General features: G+C 42.3%; 1 protein-coding gene across 2 annotated transcripts in view; it reads right to left on the minus strand.

The window, feature by feature from the left end:
• Window positions 1-11,196, minus strand: part of sema6d (semaphorin 6D) — a 44,495-nt gene extending 33,299 nt beyond the window's left edge. For both annotated transcript variants that reach the window (XM_083996702.1, XM_083996701.1), the window contains exon 1: window positions 11,068-11,196. The gene's annotated coding sequence lies outside the window, so the exon portion shown is untranslated. The remainder of the gene's footprint in view (window positions 1-11,067) is intronic.
• Window positions 11,197-14,646: the final 3,450 nt, after the last annotated feature.

A 14,646-nucleotide genomic window follows, 5' to 3' on the forward strand; every position in this document is an offset into this window, starting at 1 on the left:
GAGACTCAGTTTATTGTCATAAAGGAACAAAGAAACCAGAAATATTCACATTGAAGAAGCTGGAATCAGAGAATCTGGAGCTTTTTTTCTTTATAAAAACGACTCAAACTGATTATTAGATTATTAGAATAGTTGATGATTAATTTAATAATCTATTATTGTGCGATGAATCGTTGCAGCTCTAGTTGGAGCTGCTGCATAACAGGATCAGAGTGATTCTTCTGGAGCTAAAACACGAGGAAACTGGAGCTGCAGGTTGTAAATCCTGAAGCAGATATTGGTGAATGAGGCGATGAGGGAGGTGTGACTTCTGCTGTGTCTCGTTTCTACACACACACACACACACACACACACACACACACACACACACACACACACTACACACACACACACACACACACACACACACACACACACACACACACACACACACACACACACTCTCTGGTTTATTGATGACTGAGCTTCAGGAGGAGCTCGGCCTCTCGCTGCATCTGCTGTCTGAGCGAAGGTCAGCCAAGTGACCAGTGGGGAGTCTCTCCCTGTGTGTGTGTGTGTGTGTGTGTGTGTGTGTGTGTGTGGCCGTGGCAGCAGCAGAGGAAGTCGACCTGCTGTCCCTGTGCATCTGTGCCTCTGTATCTTTGTCCTGAGCTTCAGCAGCTCCGACCTCGGCCGATGCCGTGTTGCCGCGGCGACTCACCGCTCGGCCGCTCACAGCTGTTATGACATTGTAGTAATTTTTTGTGTGGATAATAAGTTTGTGCAGCATCTGATTGTCGACATGATGATCCACCAGCAGCTACACTGCAAAAACTCTAATATCTTACCAAGAATATTTGTCTTATTTCTAGTCAAAATGTAATTTCTAGTCAAAAGAAATCTCATTCTACTTAAAATATAAGACTCATCACATGAAAAATTACTTGTTTTTAGATCATTTTCACTCTTTTCAAGCAGTTTTTCACTTGAAATAAGTAGAAAAATCTGACAGTGGAGCAAGTTAGTACAAGCACACACATAAACCTGCTTTCACTGGCAGATTTTTCTACTTATTTCAAGTGAAAATCTGCTTGAAAAGAGTGAAAATGATCTAAAAACAAGTTAATTTTTAGGTGATGAGTCTTATTTTAAGTGGAAAGAGTTTAGTTTTGACTAGAAATGAGACATTTTGACAAGAAAAAGGACAAATATTCATGGAAAGTGATGAGTTTTTGCAGTGCAGCAGCTACACTCATCATTTACTGTGGGAGTGGCAGGGTTTAGTGTGTCTGTTAGTGTGTCTGTTAGTGTGTGTGTGTGTGTGTGTGTGTGTGTGTGTGTGTGTGTGTGTGTGTGTGTGTGTGTGGACGGGCGCTTCAGAGACAAGACTGTGTCTGTGCATATTAATGATCGGTGTACGTTCAAATATTTATAAGGCAAACAAATTATTCATGCAGGCAAAGCCCGAACGGATATAAACAATTTACCGGCAGACGTCACACACACACACACACACACACACACACACACACACACACACACACACACACACACACACACACACACACACACACACACACACACACACACACACAGGCAGAGGGACGGATTAGCTGGGAGCGCACCGGGATACACACACACACACACACACACACACACACACACACACACATGGCTGCACATACATAATCACTCTTTCAAACGCTGCAACGCAAAGGCCGACTCATCTGTGTGTGTTATATGTGTGCACACGAACACACAACACACAACACAACACATAGTATTGACTCATTTTTCAATTAGCCCCAGAGCGCACCTGCTGCCAAACCATTAGAGCCGTGATTGATCCACACAGGAAGCTGAGAGGAGAGGAGGACTCATCTGGACTCATCTGGACCAGGGGTATTATAGGGTTAATAACATCTTCATTAGTCTCTATTTTTATTTAGTTATGTTTTTATTTGAGGGGAATTGACTTACAGAAAGTCTCTGTGTGACCTCTGACGATGAACTTCTTCCACATTTGTGGGATGTTTCCCTTTTAGTTGCATCCTGTTAGAGCTGCAACAATTTATCAAACAATCATCTAATAATCAGTTTGAGTCGTTTTTTTAAGAATAAAAGTCCAGATTCTCTGATTTCAGCTTCTTAAATGTGAATATTTCTGGTTTCTGACATTTCTTAACATTTTATTGACCAAACAACTAATCGATTAATCGTTTAGGACTCATCTGGACCAAGGTTATTATAGGGTTAATAACATCTTCATTAGTTTCTATTTTTATTTTAGAGGAATTGACTTCAGGTTCTTATTTTAGGTTTTAGCAGGTCCGGTTCTGGCCCACGGGCCGCATGTTTGACATCCCTGGTTTAGTTGCATCCTGTTAGAGCTGCAACAATTAATCAAACGATCATCTATTAATCAGTTTGTCCAGATTCTCTGATTGCAGCTTCTTAAATGTGAATATTTCTGGTTTCTTTGTTCCTTTATGACAATAAACTGAGTCTCTCTTTGGTTAACAACTAATAACAACTAATTGATTAATCGTTTAGGAGGGAGGAGCCTCATCTGGACCAAGGCTATTAAAGGGTTAACATCTAGCAGTTTCTATTTTTATTTAGTTATGTTTTTATTTTAGGGGAATTGACTTCCAGTTTCAGGTTTTAGGAGAAAGTCTCTGTGTGACCTCTGACGATGAACTTCCACATTTGTGGGATTTTTCCCTTTTAGTTGCATCCTGTTAGAGCTGCAACAATTCATCAAACAATCATCTAATAATCAGTTTAAGTAGTTTTTTTTTTAAATTCTCTTGTTCCAGCTTCTTCAATGTGAATATTTCTGGTTTCTTTGTTCCTTTATGACAATAAACTGAGTCTCTCTTTGGTTTGTGGACAAAACAAGACATTTGAGGACGATGTCGTCTGGTGGTTTGAGAAACACTGATTGATGTTTTTAGACATTTTATTGAGCAAACTAACTATTAGATTAATCGTTAACATAATCAAAGGATGAATTTATAATGTGTTTTTCTTCCTGCAGCTTCAAGAAAACTACAACCAAGCTGATGTTGTCTGACATTCAGTTTAGTCCCTTTTTTTTGTTTTTTTTAAGTTGACTAAGTTATTTTTTCACTTCTCCGTTTAGTTTTAGTTGTAGTGAAGTATAATAACTCTGGTCTGGACTTGTGTCTCTCTGCTCCAACGTGTCGCTGCTGCTGCCGGCCGGTGACTAAACGTTGCGTAGTGAATCTGTAGCTGTGACGTGTTGAGTTTTTCCTGCAGCGACGTGCAGATTAAAGTCTTTTATTATCAGACTGGGAGTGGTGGTGGTGCTGCTGCTGCTGCTGCTGCTGCTGCTGCTGCGTTTAGTCACCAACATCATCTCACTGCTGCTGTAACTGCTGAGTAGTTATTTATCCTGTTCTGTGAGGCAGCGTGGTCGGTCGTCGTGACTCAGGATGACGAGGTCGTCCGTCACCGTGAGTCACAGCGCGGTGCTGAAACCACAGGTTGGATGTTTTCACTGTAAATTGATGATATAAAGGTCTAATCTGTGTAATCTAATCTAATCTGGATCTCTGGACTGCAACAAGTGAAAAACAACTGTCAGGGAGGAGGAAACTCTGAATTACCACACACACACTGCAAAAACTCTAAATCTTTCCAAGAAAGTTTGTGTTATTTCTTGTCAAAATGTCAAATTTCTAGTCAAAACTGATCAGAAACCTAAAAATTAACTTGTTTTTAGATCATTTTCACTTGTTTCAAACTAATTTTCACTTGAAATAAGTAGAAAAATCTGACAGTGAAAGCAAGTTCTTGTAATAAGGAAGAAAAACCTGCTCCACTGTCAGATTTTTCTACTTATTTCAAGTGAAAATCTGCTTGAAAGTAGTAAAAAGTGTCTAAAAACAAGCTGCTTTTAATGTGATGAGTCTTATTTTAAGTAGAATGAGATTTGTTTTGACTAGAAATAAGACAAATACTGTATTCTTGGTAAGATTTTGAGTTTTTTTTTGCAGTTGCAGACGTGTTCCTTAAAAGCATCGCAGCTCCTTCTTCTTTTTTCTTTTTTTACCACCACCACCACCACCTCGAGGAAACCGTGTTGTGTTTAAACCCTGAGCAATAAATAAAGTGCAGCAGCAGCAGCAGCAGCAGCAGCAGCAGAGTTTTTCAAGGAGAAGCCGAGGACGGGAATAGACCGACACCCGAGGCACAACGACAGGAAGAAGAAGGAAGAGAAGAAGCTCCAGACTCTTCATGGACCTTCGCTGCTCTCTGTCTAAAAACAATCCAGCTCTGATCTCCCATGATGCCTTGCATGGTAACAGCCTCGGAGAAGCGAAGCACTGCAAAAACTCAAAATCTTACCAAGAATATTTGTCTTATTTTTAGTCAAAATGTCATTTCTATTCAAAACAAATCTCATTATATTTAAATAAGACTCATCACATAAAAAGCAGCTTGTTTTTAGACACTTTTTACTCCTTTCAAGCAGATTTTCACTTGAAATAAGTAGAAAAATCTGACAATAGAGCAAGTTTTTCTTTCTTAATAGAAGCACAAAACCTTATTTCAAGTGAAAATTAGTTTGAAACAAGTGAAAATGATCTAAAAACAAGTTAATTTTTAGGTGATGAGTCTTATTTTAAGTGGAAAGAGATTAGTTTTGACTAGAAATGAGACATTTTGACAAGAAATAAGACAAATATTCTTGGAAAGATGTAGAGTTTTTGCAGTGAAGTCTCTCCTCCTCTTCTCACTGAGTTTAATGTAAAACAGAAACAGTCGACATCCAGAGGTCACCGATCTAAAATTACTCCTCAATCTCTCCAGTGAGCCTCATGCAGCGTGTTTTCTATTGACTGTTCCTCTCTCTGCACTCTCCAGTTCCTGCCCTCCAGTGTGTGTGTGTGTATAGTGTGTGTATAGTGTGTGTGTGTGTGTGTGTGTGTGTGTGTGTGTGTGTGTGTGTGTGTGTGTGTGTGTGTATAGTGTGTGTGTGTGTGTGTGTGTGTATAGTGTGTGTGTAGGCCTCAACAAGCCTAGAAACGCTGGGCTTGTCACGCAACTCGGGGCCATTCAGCCTCAGCTCGCTCTAGCTCTGTTATTACAGGCTGCTGCTGTTGTTGGCTCGGCCCCACGGTGTTAAACATGGGGGGGGAGGAGGGGGAGGGGGGGTAGAGTGGTGTTTCTACTGGTGGTGGGGGGGGGGGGGGGGGGTGCAGGGGTTCTGGTTGTTAGAGCTGAAGGTTTAACACGAGAACGGAGCTTCACACAAAACCATCTCTTTCTGAGTAAACACGAGTCACGTGTCATTTCTGTAAATCTCTGCGTCCACTCTGATCCAATGTTTGTCTCATTTCTAGGCAAAATGTCTAATTTCTAGTCAAAACTAAACTATTTTCACTTACATAAGACTTTCACCTAAAAAATTAACTTGTTTTTAGATCATTTTCACTTGTTTCAAACTAATTTTCACTTGAAATAAGTAGAATAATCTGCCAGTGAAAGCAAGTTTTTTGTGCTTGTAATAAGAAAGAAAAACTTGCTCCACTATCAGATTATTTTACTCTCTTTTTAATCAATATCAGTTTATTATTTCCTTAAAGGTATAATACGTAGGAATTCCCCCCATCTAGCGGTGCGGTTGCATATCTGAACGTATTCTTGATGTTGCATTCACCTGAAATCGGGCAGACGTCAGACAACAGACGCTGCATGTAACAGGATAAAGCGTTAGAAACAGCACTTTACTTTCTTCAGTGGCAAATAATCCAAACAGCGTCCACTCTGATCCACTGACTCTACGACTGCAGTGCATCCACCAGGCCTGTGTGTGGCGCTGTGATGCTGCTACACACACATCAACACCAGCAACCAACAACCAACCAACAGAGAAGAAGACAGAACGCTTCCCCGCTGTGTTGGTCCAACTCCAAACATTACAAGTGGATGATTAAATGTTGACTGACTGTCTGAGTCGTAAAGTCAAGTTAATGTTTCATCTGCTGGTTCATGTGCAACCAGGACGTTTCCTGTTTCAACTCAAAGAATCTAGAATCTAGAATCTGTCGTCACAGGTGGCAAGGAAATGTGAATATTTGCTTTACATGTCAATTTGTGCCATTACATTTTTATGTTTGGACTTTTAACTTTGCCTCTAGTAACAAAAAAAAAAGTTAGTCTGGAGCTCTGTTTCCAGTTCATTGAATTTTGAGTTTTGTTTGTTTTTTCAACTCAAAGAATCTAGAATCTGTCATCACAGGAGGCAGACTTGGGTTTATCAGGGTGCATGAATGAAAAGATAATGTGAATATCTGCTTTGCACGTCAATTTGTGACCCTAAATCTTTAACTTTGGACTTTTAACTTTGCCTATAGTGCAAAAGGGGGGGATTGCTCTGATGAAGGTCATCTGAGACCGAAAGCTTAGCCTTTAATAAAGTGAAATTGCATAGATCCAAGTGTGCGGAGATCTTTTTCTTCAGTTTGGAATCTTTTAAATCTTTAAGTTTGGACTTTTAACTTTGCCACTAGTAAAAAAAACTAAAGTTAGTCTGGTTCCAGTTCATTGAATCTGTAACCGTGTGGACCGGCTCTAAGTGTTGTGAACAGATTAACACACATATCAGAGCCGTCACATCCACTGAAACACTCTGCATCTGGTCTCTGTCCTATTTTTTTTTTTTGCAGGAATTGGGGCTAATAATAATAATAATATTAATGTAATAATAATAATGCATAATAAAGCAGCAGCGTTGCGTGAGCTGCTGGATGATAATAATCCCAGGAGAACAATGAGCTGCTGCTGCTGCTGCTTCAGGCCGAGCTGCTGCAGAAACACAACAACGAGAACAACGACAGCAGCAGCAGCGGTGGCGGTGGAGGATCTGAAAGCAGAAACCAGATCTCAGGAGTTCAGTTTCAGCTTTTTAGACGCTGCACGACTGTAAACACACGTCTGGTCGGTCCGTGCTGCACCGTGCTGCACCGTGCTACAACGCTCTGAGCTCTGAGAGAGTAATCAAGAAGCAGCCACACACACAGGACACTGAGCCCCCCCCCTGAAGGATCAGTAGTACTGGATTGGACTTGTTGCTGCAGAGTTGAACCGTCACAGTGAAACAGGAGAGAGTTGTGCTGCTGCTGCTGCTGCTGCCGGAGCACAAAGACCCACAAAGCTGCAGGTGTGACCCGCAAACAAAAGGAGCTTTGGGCGACTCAACACAATGGAGCCCCACCCCCGATCTCACACACACACACACATACATTCACATGCATACACACGCTTGACTCCAGCACAGGGTCACACAGCACAAAAAACTCAACATCTTTCCAAGAATATTTGTCTTGTTTCTTGTCAAAATGTCTCATTTCTAGTCAAAACTAATCTCTTTCCACTTAGAATAAGACTCATTACCTAAAATTTAACTTGTTTTTAGATCATTTTCACTTAAAACATAAAATTCAACAAAAGCTTGACCCCATCTGCTATAGCTGAACTAAATAAGACAATGAAAAGAACATAACCAGGGGGAATGTACATGTAAATGTGGGATGCGGGGTCTCTTATGTCTTATGTTTTATGTTCTTATGTCTCTATGTAATTGAGGTGTATGAAATGTGGGAATGTATGTAGATGAATGTAAGTTGCACTTCTCGAGGCCGCTCTGTACGAAATGGTGAAAACAATTTTCCTTGGAAAGGACAAATAAACTCATCTATCTATCTATCTATCTATCTATCTATCTATCTATCTATCTATCTATCTATCTATCTATCTATCTATCTATCTATCTTGAAATAAGTAGAAAAACCTGCCAGTGAAAGAAAGTTTTTTTGTGTTTGTAATAAGAAAGAAAAACTTGCTCCACTGTCAGATTTTTCTACTTATTTCAAGTGAAAATCAGCTTGAAAGAAGTAAAAAGTGTCTAAAAACAAGCTGCTTTTTATGTGATGAGTCTTATTTTAAGTAGAATGAGATTTGTTTTGACTAGAAATAAGACACATATTGTATCCTTGGTAAGGTATTTGAGTTTTTGCAGTGTAAAACATTTAATCAGTGGCCCAGCGGTTGAGAATCGAACGGTTCAGGAGTGAAGGACGCCGCCGCCGGTCTCGGGTCACAGCTGCAGGTTAACGGCGGTCGTTCTGGGTCCATGAGTCCTCCTGACCCCCCCTCACCCCCTCTAACCCCCCAACCAGCTGAGTCTGAACTGTTCCTGTCCCGACACCAACAACAGGTCCAGAACCTGAACCAGCTCAGTCCAGATGTTCACAAACCAACCAACCGCACTGCAAAAACTCAAATATCTTTTCAAGAATATTTATCTTATTTCTGGTCAAAATGTCATTTCTAGTCAAAACAAGTCTCATTATACTAAAAATAAGACTCATCACATAAAAAGTAGCTTGTTTTTAGACATTTTTTTCAAGCAGGTTTTCACTTAAAATAAGTTTTTCTTTCTTATTAGAAACACAAAAAAACAGCTTTCACTGGCAGTTTTTCTACTTATTTCAAGTGAAAATGATCTAAAAACAAGTTCATTTTTAGGTGATGAGTCTTATTTTAAGTGTAAAGAGATTAGCTTTGACTAGAAATGAGACAAATATTCTTGGAAAGATGTAGAGTTTTTGCAGTGCAACACCTAACAACTAACTACTGAGTGAATCAATGAGGAAGCAGCAGCAGCAGCAGGAACATTTAGAGAAGCAGAATCCACTGAGTTCTGCTCCGTTTAACCCACCACCTCCTTGTTCTGATGGAACTTTACAACAAACACAAAAACACACAAAATAACCTCTTCTGTTGTTTCTGCTCGTTTTCTTCATTTGGTTCATTTCCCTAAAGCTGATAGAGACTAGAGAGAAACTAGAGACTACACCCTCCTCCTCCTCATTAAACCAATGGAGCGCCCTGTTTATCTCTTTATCCATTATTCTCCTCTTTATCTCCTCTTCTTTCTCCATTTATTTCTTTTCTCTCTTTTCATTCTCTGCCCATTTGTCAACTTGTTTTTCTTTTTTTCCCTTTCCCGTGCTTCTCCTCCTTTGCGCACTCGCTCCACGCAGCGGCAGCAGCAGCTCGGACTGTGGAGCTGTTGGAGCTGTAGTTGGAGCTGTTGGTGCTGCCTGGCTGTGCATTGTGCTGTGCTGTGCTGTGCTGCTGGGGCTAAGGGCTGGGCCGTGAAGGCATTCATTCATTCATTCATTCATTCAGGTTTTCTACCCGTGCTAAATCTTTTCAGGGCCCCTTTAGTCCACATGTTAGCACGGATACAAAAGACAACAAAGACGCGGGGGACAGCGGTGGAGTGACAGCAGCAGCAGCGGAGACCACGGGGCTGCAGGGCGCAGCAGCTCAGCGCTTCTTCCTCTTTATCACCCAACATTACTGAATAATAAAGTTTATTATCATTCTAATTATTCTAATTATTATGATTATTATTAATAATAATAATATGAGTGTTGATAGGAGCAGAGGAAACAGAACCAGCAGGACATACGGAGGAAACCAACAGTGTCCTGTCCGCTCTCTCTCATTGTCTCAGCTCCGTCTCTCCTGCTCGAAGCTGCAACTTGATTTTAGAGGAAAAGGAAAAACCAGCGACATTGAACTGAAGCTCCGATCGAGTCTGAAGAATAAACTGATAAATGTAGAGAAACTGGAGGAGAAGAAGGAGAAGGAGAAAGGAGTTGAAGAGGAGGAGGAGGAGGAGGAGGAGCAGAGCACAGCGGAGCGACAATGGCGAAGCTCTGATTTGATTTGACTCTGTTGAAATGTTTAAAACACATTTATCTGCTGTGGATCGGAACCAGCTGCTTCTCTCTCTGGCTCTAGATTCTGGTTGAACTCGGCTCGGATCGGCTCGGTTCTGCTCGACTGGACTCGGAAACACTCGGGTCCGTTCCGTTCCGCTCCGGACAGGACAGGACAGGACAGTAGGACACCTACCTGCTTCTCTGCTCTCCGATCCGACTGCTGCTGCTGCTGCTGAAGCATGTCATATTCCTGAGTTTAATCCACAACACAGAGGGAATAGGTAGAGGTAGTCCTAGTCCTGGTCTTAGTCCCGGTTCTGGTTGTGGTTCTAGTCCCGGTACTAGTCCATCCGATCCGCGGAACCACTTTGCTTTGCTCTCTTTTTGATCCAGTTACGCACAGAACAGACTCGGACTGATCACTGATCTTCAAAGCTGCTGCCACGACCACACCAACCAACCAACCAAACCAAACCCTCCCCCCGCCCTGCCCTCCCTCCCTCTCACACACACACACACACACACACACACACACACACACACACACACACACACACACACACACACACACACACACACACACACACACACACACACACACACACACACCAGCCCCTTCACTATACTGTTAACTTTGGAGACCAGAGGGAAAACGCATCAACATTAACGACGCGCTGCTGCTGTCCGAGCAAACAGCGCGCGGGGGTTAACGGGGGGGGGGGGGGGGGGGGGGGGGGGTAAGAGACAACAGAGGGCGCGTGAAGCTCTCTCTCACATGCACACGCACACACACACCGGGGGAAATAGTAATAATAAGAATAATAATAAAAAGAGCAGATTTTTACGCAGAACTCGTCGCTGAGTCCGTTCGTTCACACAACCACAACACGACCGTGATTCATCATCAGTGTTAACTTCTCTGCTGCTACACACACACAAACACAAACACAAACACACACACACACACACACACACACACACACACACACACACACACACACACACACACACACACACACACACACACACTCTTTACGCTTTACGCTGCTCTCTCTATGAGCGGTGGAGGCTCCCTCCGCGGAGCTGCACGGAGCTCAACCCGGGATGAACGCACTCTCCTCGGGGTTAAAGTAGAGACTCACCACGGTCTCTGGTCCGGTCCGGTCTGGTCCGGTTCAGTTGGGACCCCCCTCTACCCCTCCTCTACCCCCCCTCTCCTCCTGCTCTGTGGATCTGTGGTTCTGTGACTCTTGAGTCCGGGACTTTCGCTGCGTTACTGCGGCACCATAAAGTCCGATCCACGCTGCTATTGCAAACTCACCTCATCTGAATCGCTTTGTGTTTTGGTCCCGTTCTGTCGCCGTAAATCCAACAACACACAGTTGCAATTGCAAAAAAAAAAAAAATCAGTGTATTGTATTTATAGAAATGTCCGTCCGTAGTGGAGAATCACCCAACTTCTCCTCCTCCTGGCTGAGAGAGAAAAACAAACTAATGCTCTGCTAGATGGTGTAACTCGATCCCACAGCTCAGTCAGTCCATCCAGCCGGAGAGCGGAGAGCTGCAGCCTCTCGACCAATGAGCAGCGGCCTGGCTGCTGTGCTGTCCCTCCCCCACGGCCAGCTCCCTCTCCCTGCCTCTCCCTGCCTCTCTCCGGCTTCCTTCCTTTCTCTCCTACAGCCCCCACTCTTCTCCTCTTCCTCCTCCCTCTTCTCCTCTTCCTTCTCTCCCTCTCTCCTGTGTGACCCCGTGTTGCCTGCCCTTCTGTTAAACCCCCCCATCCCTCCCACCTCCTCCTCCTCCTCCTCCTCCTCCTCCTCCTCCTCCAACCATCTCTGCTGAGTGAAAATGTTGGGGTTTGAAACTGGAGACGGTTTAACTCGGATGTGCTGCTCTGACTCAGGACAACGGGGGGAGTTCAACACAACATGAAGCTGAAACACACAAAGTCAAACACACACACACACACACACACACACACACACACACACACACACACACACACACACACACACACACACACACACACACACACACACACAGAGGCATGAAGGCATCATGCAAAAGTCCGTCACCTCTGTTCATGTGAAGAAGTTCAGTAAATGAGCTCCAACAGGCAGAAAGTTCAACATGAAACACTTTTTTTTTTGTTGCAATATTTTAATCAATATTAGTTTATTATTTCTTTAAAGCTATAATGTGTAGGAATTCCCCCCATCTAGCCGTGCGGTTGTTGTATCTGAACGTATTCTTGATGTTGCATTCACGTGAAATGGGGCAGACGTCAGACAGACAACAGAGGCTGCATGTAACAGGATAAAGCGTTATAAACAGCACTACTTTCTTCAGTAACAAATAATCCAAAAAGTTACAGTTCCCCCGTTATAACACTGTTACCGGACTCAAGAAGTCCCCTCACAGAATAATAATAATAATACACCTGTTAAAGGGATACTTCGCCCAAAATCGATAATTTACCAATCATCTACTCCAGGGTATCTGCTGGGTCTTGAAAAGTATTAAAAGGTGATAAATCAATTTTGGGAAAATTAAGACCTTAAAAAGTACTAAAACTTCTTTTTACGACTTTATAAAGTCATACATTTTTAAGGTAGCCTATTTTTTCTGAATTAGCTGTCCAAGAGTTTGAGTCCTAAAAGACATTGTAGAAGTGTGTGAATGTATTCATTTTATTAAAAAACAAAGATGAACCGGTACATAAAAAAGAAAAACGTTTTTTGGGAGTGGAGCAATGTTCTTTCTATTTTTTGATAAACTTTGCCTTTGATTTACTAGCATATTTTGAATACTGTTGTATCATAGTGGTCTCTAGTTTTTATCACAAACTAAAACTGTTAAAGGGATAGTTCAACATTTTGGCAAATTGGCCCATTGCCATAACCCCTATAGTCATAGCAGTAGGTTCGTTACCTTTAATTGTCGGTGTAAGCTGTTTTTAGAACGGCGGAGCGGAGCGGCAGGCTGCTCAGAGCTACGCTATGGAGGCTAAGGGAATTTCTTGGTTTCCCTCATCAAACTCATCAAATACACAACCCAACAACTCAAAAACGCTCGTGGACAAGTTGTGAGCTGCACATTCACCACACTATGAGATAATAACACAACGTTACGAGACGGAACTGTTTTAGAGGTAAATTCATGCAAAACCGCTGATGTACGTTGTGTTCAGGGACAGTTTTTCAGCAAGCAGACTCTGTATTTACCCTGTATTTACCTCGAAAACGGCTCCGTTTCGTAACGTTCCATTATTATCTCATAGCGTGGTGAATGTGCAGGTCACACCTTGTCTACGAAAGCGTTTTGGAGTTTTGGGATTTTGTATTTGATGAGTCTGATGAGAGAAACCAAGAAATTCCATTAGCCTCCATAGCGTAGCCCTGAGCAGCCTGCTGCTCCACTCCACCATTCTAAAAATAGCTTGCACCGACAAATAAAGTTAACAAACCTACTGCTCTGACTATAGCGATTATGGCAATGGGCCAATTTGCCAAAATGTTGAACTATCCCTTTAAAAGTGTCACTGATGTAAATGGTTACAGCTTGAAGTGGCGGTGAGGTGTTAAAAAATATTGAGAAGAAAAACCAGCTTCCTGTTTTGACCATAGATGACGTTCGGAAACTTGTGGATTGGCTACACATTTTTTTTTTCAGTCCACCAACTGGTCGGAAAAAAAGCTGTTTGACAAACCAAACCAACTTTGGTTGGATATATATATATATATATATATATATATATATATATATATATATATATATATATATATATATACACTATATTACCAAAAGTATTCGCTCACCCATTCAAATGATCAGAATCAGGTGTCCTAATCACTTGGCCTGGCCCCAGGTGTATAAATTCCCTTAGTTCCAGTGAAAGGAACTTTGAATGCTTCAGGTTACCAAAACATTTTGGACGATTCCATGCTCCCAACCTTGTGGGAACAGTTTGGAGCGGGCCCCTTCCTCTTCCAACACGACTGTGCACCAGTGCACAAAGCAAGGTCCATAAAGACGTGGATGACAGAGTCTGGTGTGGATGAACTTGACTGGCCTGCACAGAGTCCTGACCTGAACCCGATAGAACACCTTTGGGATGAATTAGAGCGGAGACTGAGAGCCAGGCCTTCTCGACCAACATCAGTGTGTGACCTCACCAATGCGCTTTTGGAAGAATGGTCAAAAATTCCTATAAACACTCTCCTCAACCTTGTGGACAGTCTTCCCAGAAGAGTTGAAGCTGTAATAGCTGCAAAAGGTGGACCGACATCATATTGAATTCTATGAGTTAGGAATGGGATGGCACTTCAGTTCATAGAATGAGTAAAGGCAGGTGAGCAAATACTTTTGGTAATATAGTGTATATATATATATATATATATATATATACTGTATATATAGTATATATATATACCCTATAGGGTTTAAAATGTAAAGTGAATGTGTCATGTGTAACTTTATGTCTTTTGGATCATTTCATCTTCCACTTGATGAACTGTTCAACCAACTTTGGTCCTGTTCAGATCATTTCACCACAGCTTTCTGTTGGAGAGTTACACTGTTTGTCAACTCTATAGGTTTATTCATCGTGTGTGTGTGTGTGTGTGTGTGTGTGTGTGTGTGTGTGTGTAAACACGCGGCCGTCGTGCGCGTGTGAATCTGAAGTCGTCATTGAACGTGTCGGGTCGTAGCAGCAACAATAGAAGCTGCTTCACTCCATCAGAGGAGCAGCTCAGGACAGATGTGTGAGAAGCTCTTCACACACACACACACACACACACACACACACCACACGCACACACACACACACACACACACACACACACACACACACACACACACACACACACACACACACACACAAACCCTGACAGGCTCCATT

The sequence above is a fragment of the Trachurus trachurus genome, assembly GCF_905171665.1.
Source record: "Trachurus trachurus genome assembly, chromosome: 3".
Lineage (NCBI taxonomy): Eukaryota > Metazoa > Chordata > Actinopteri > Carangiformes > Carangidae > Trachurus > Trachurus trachurus.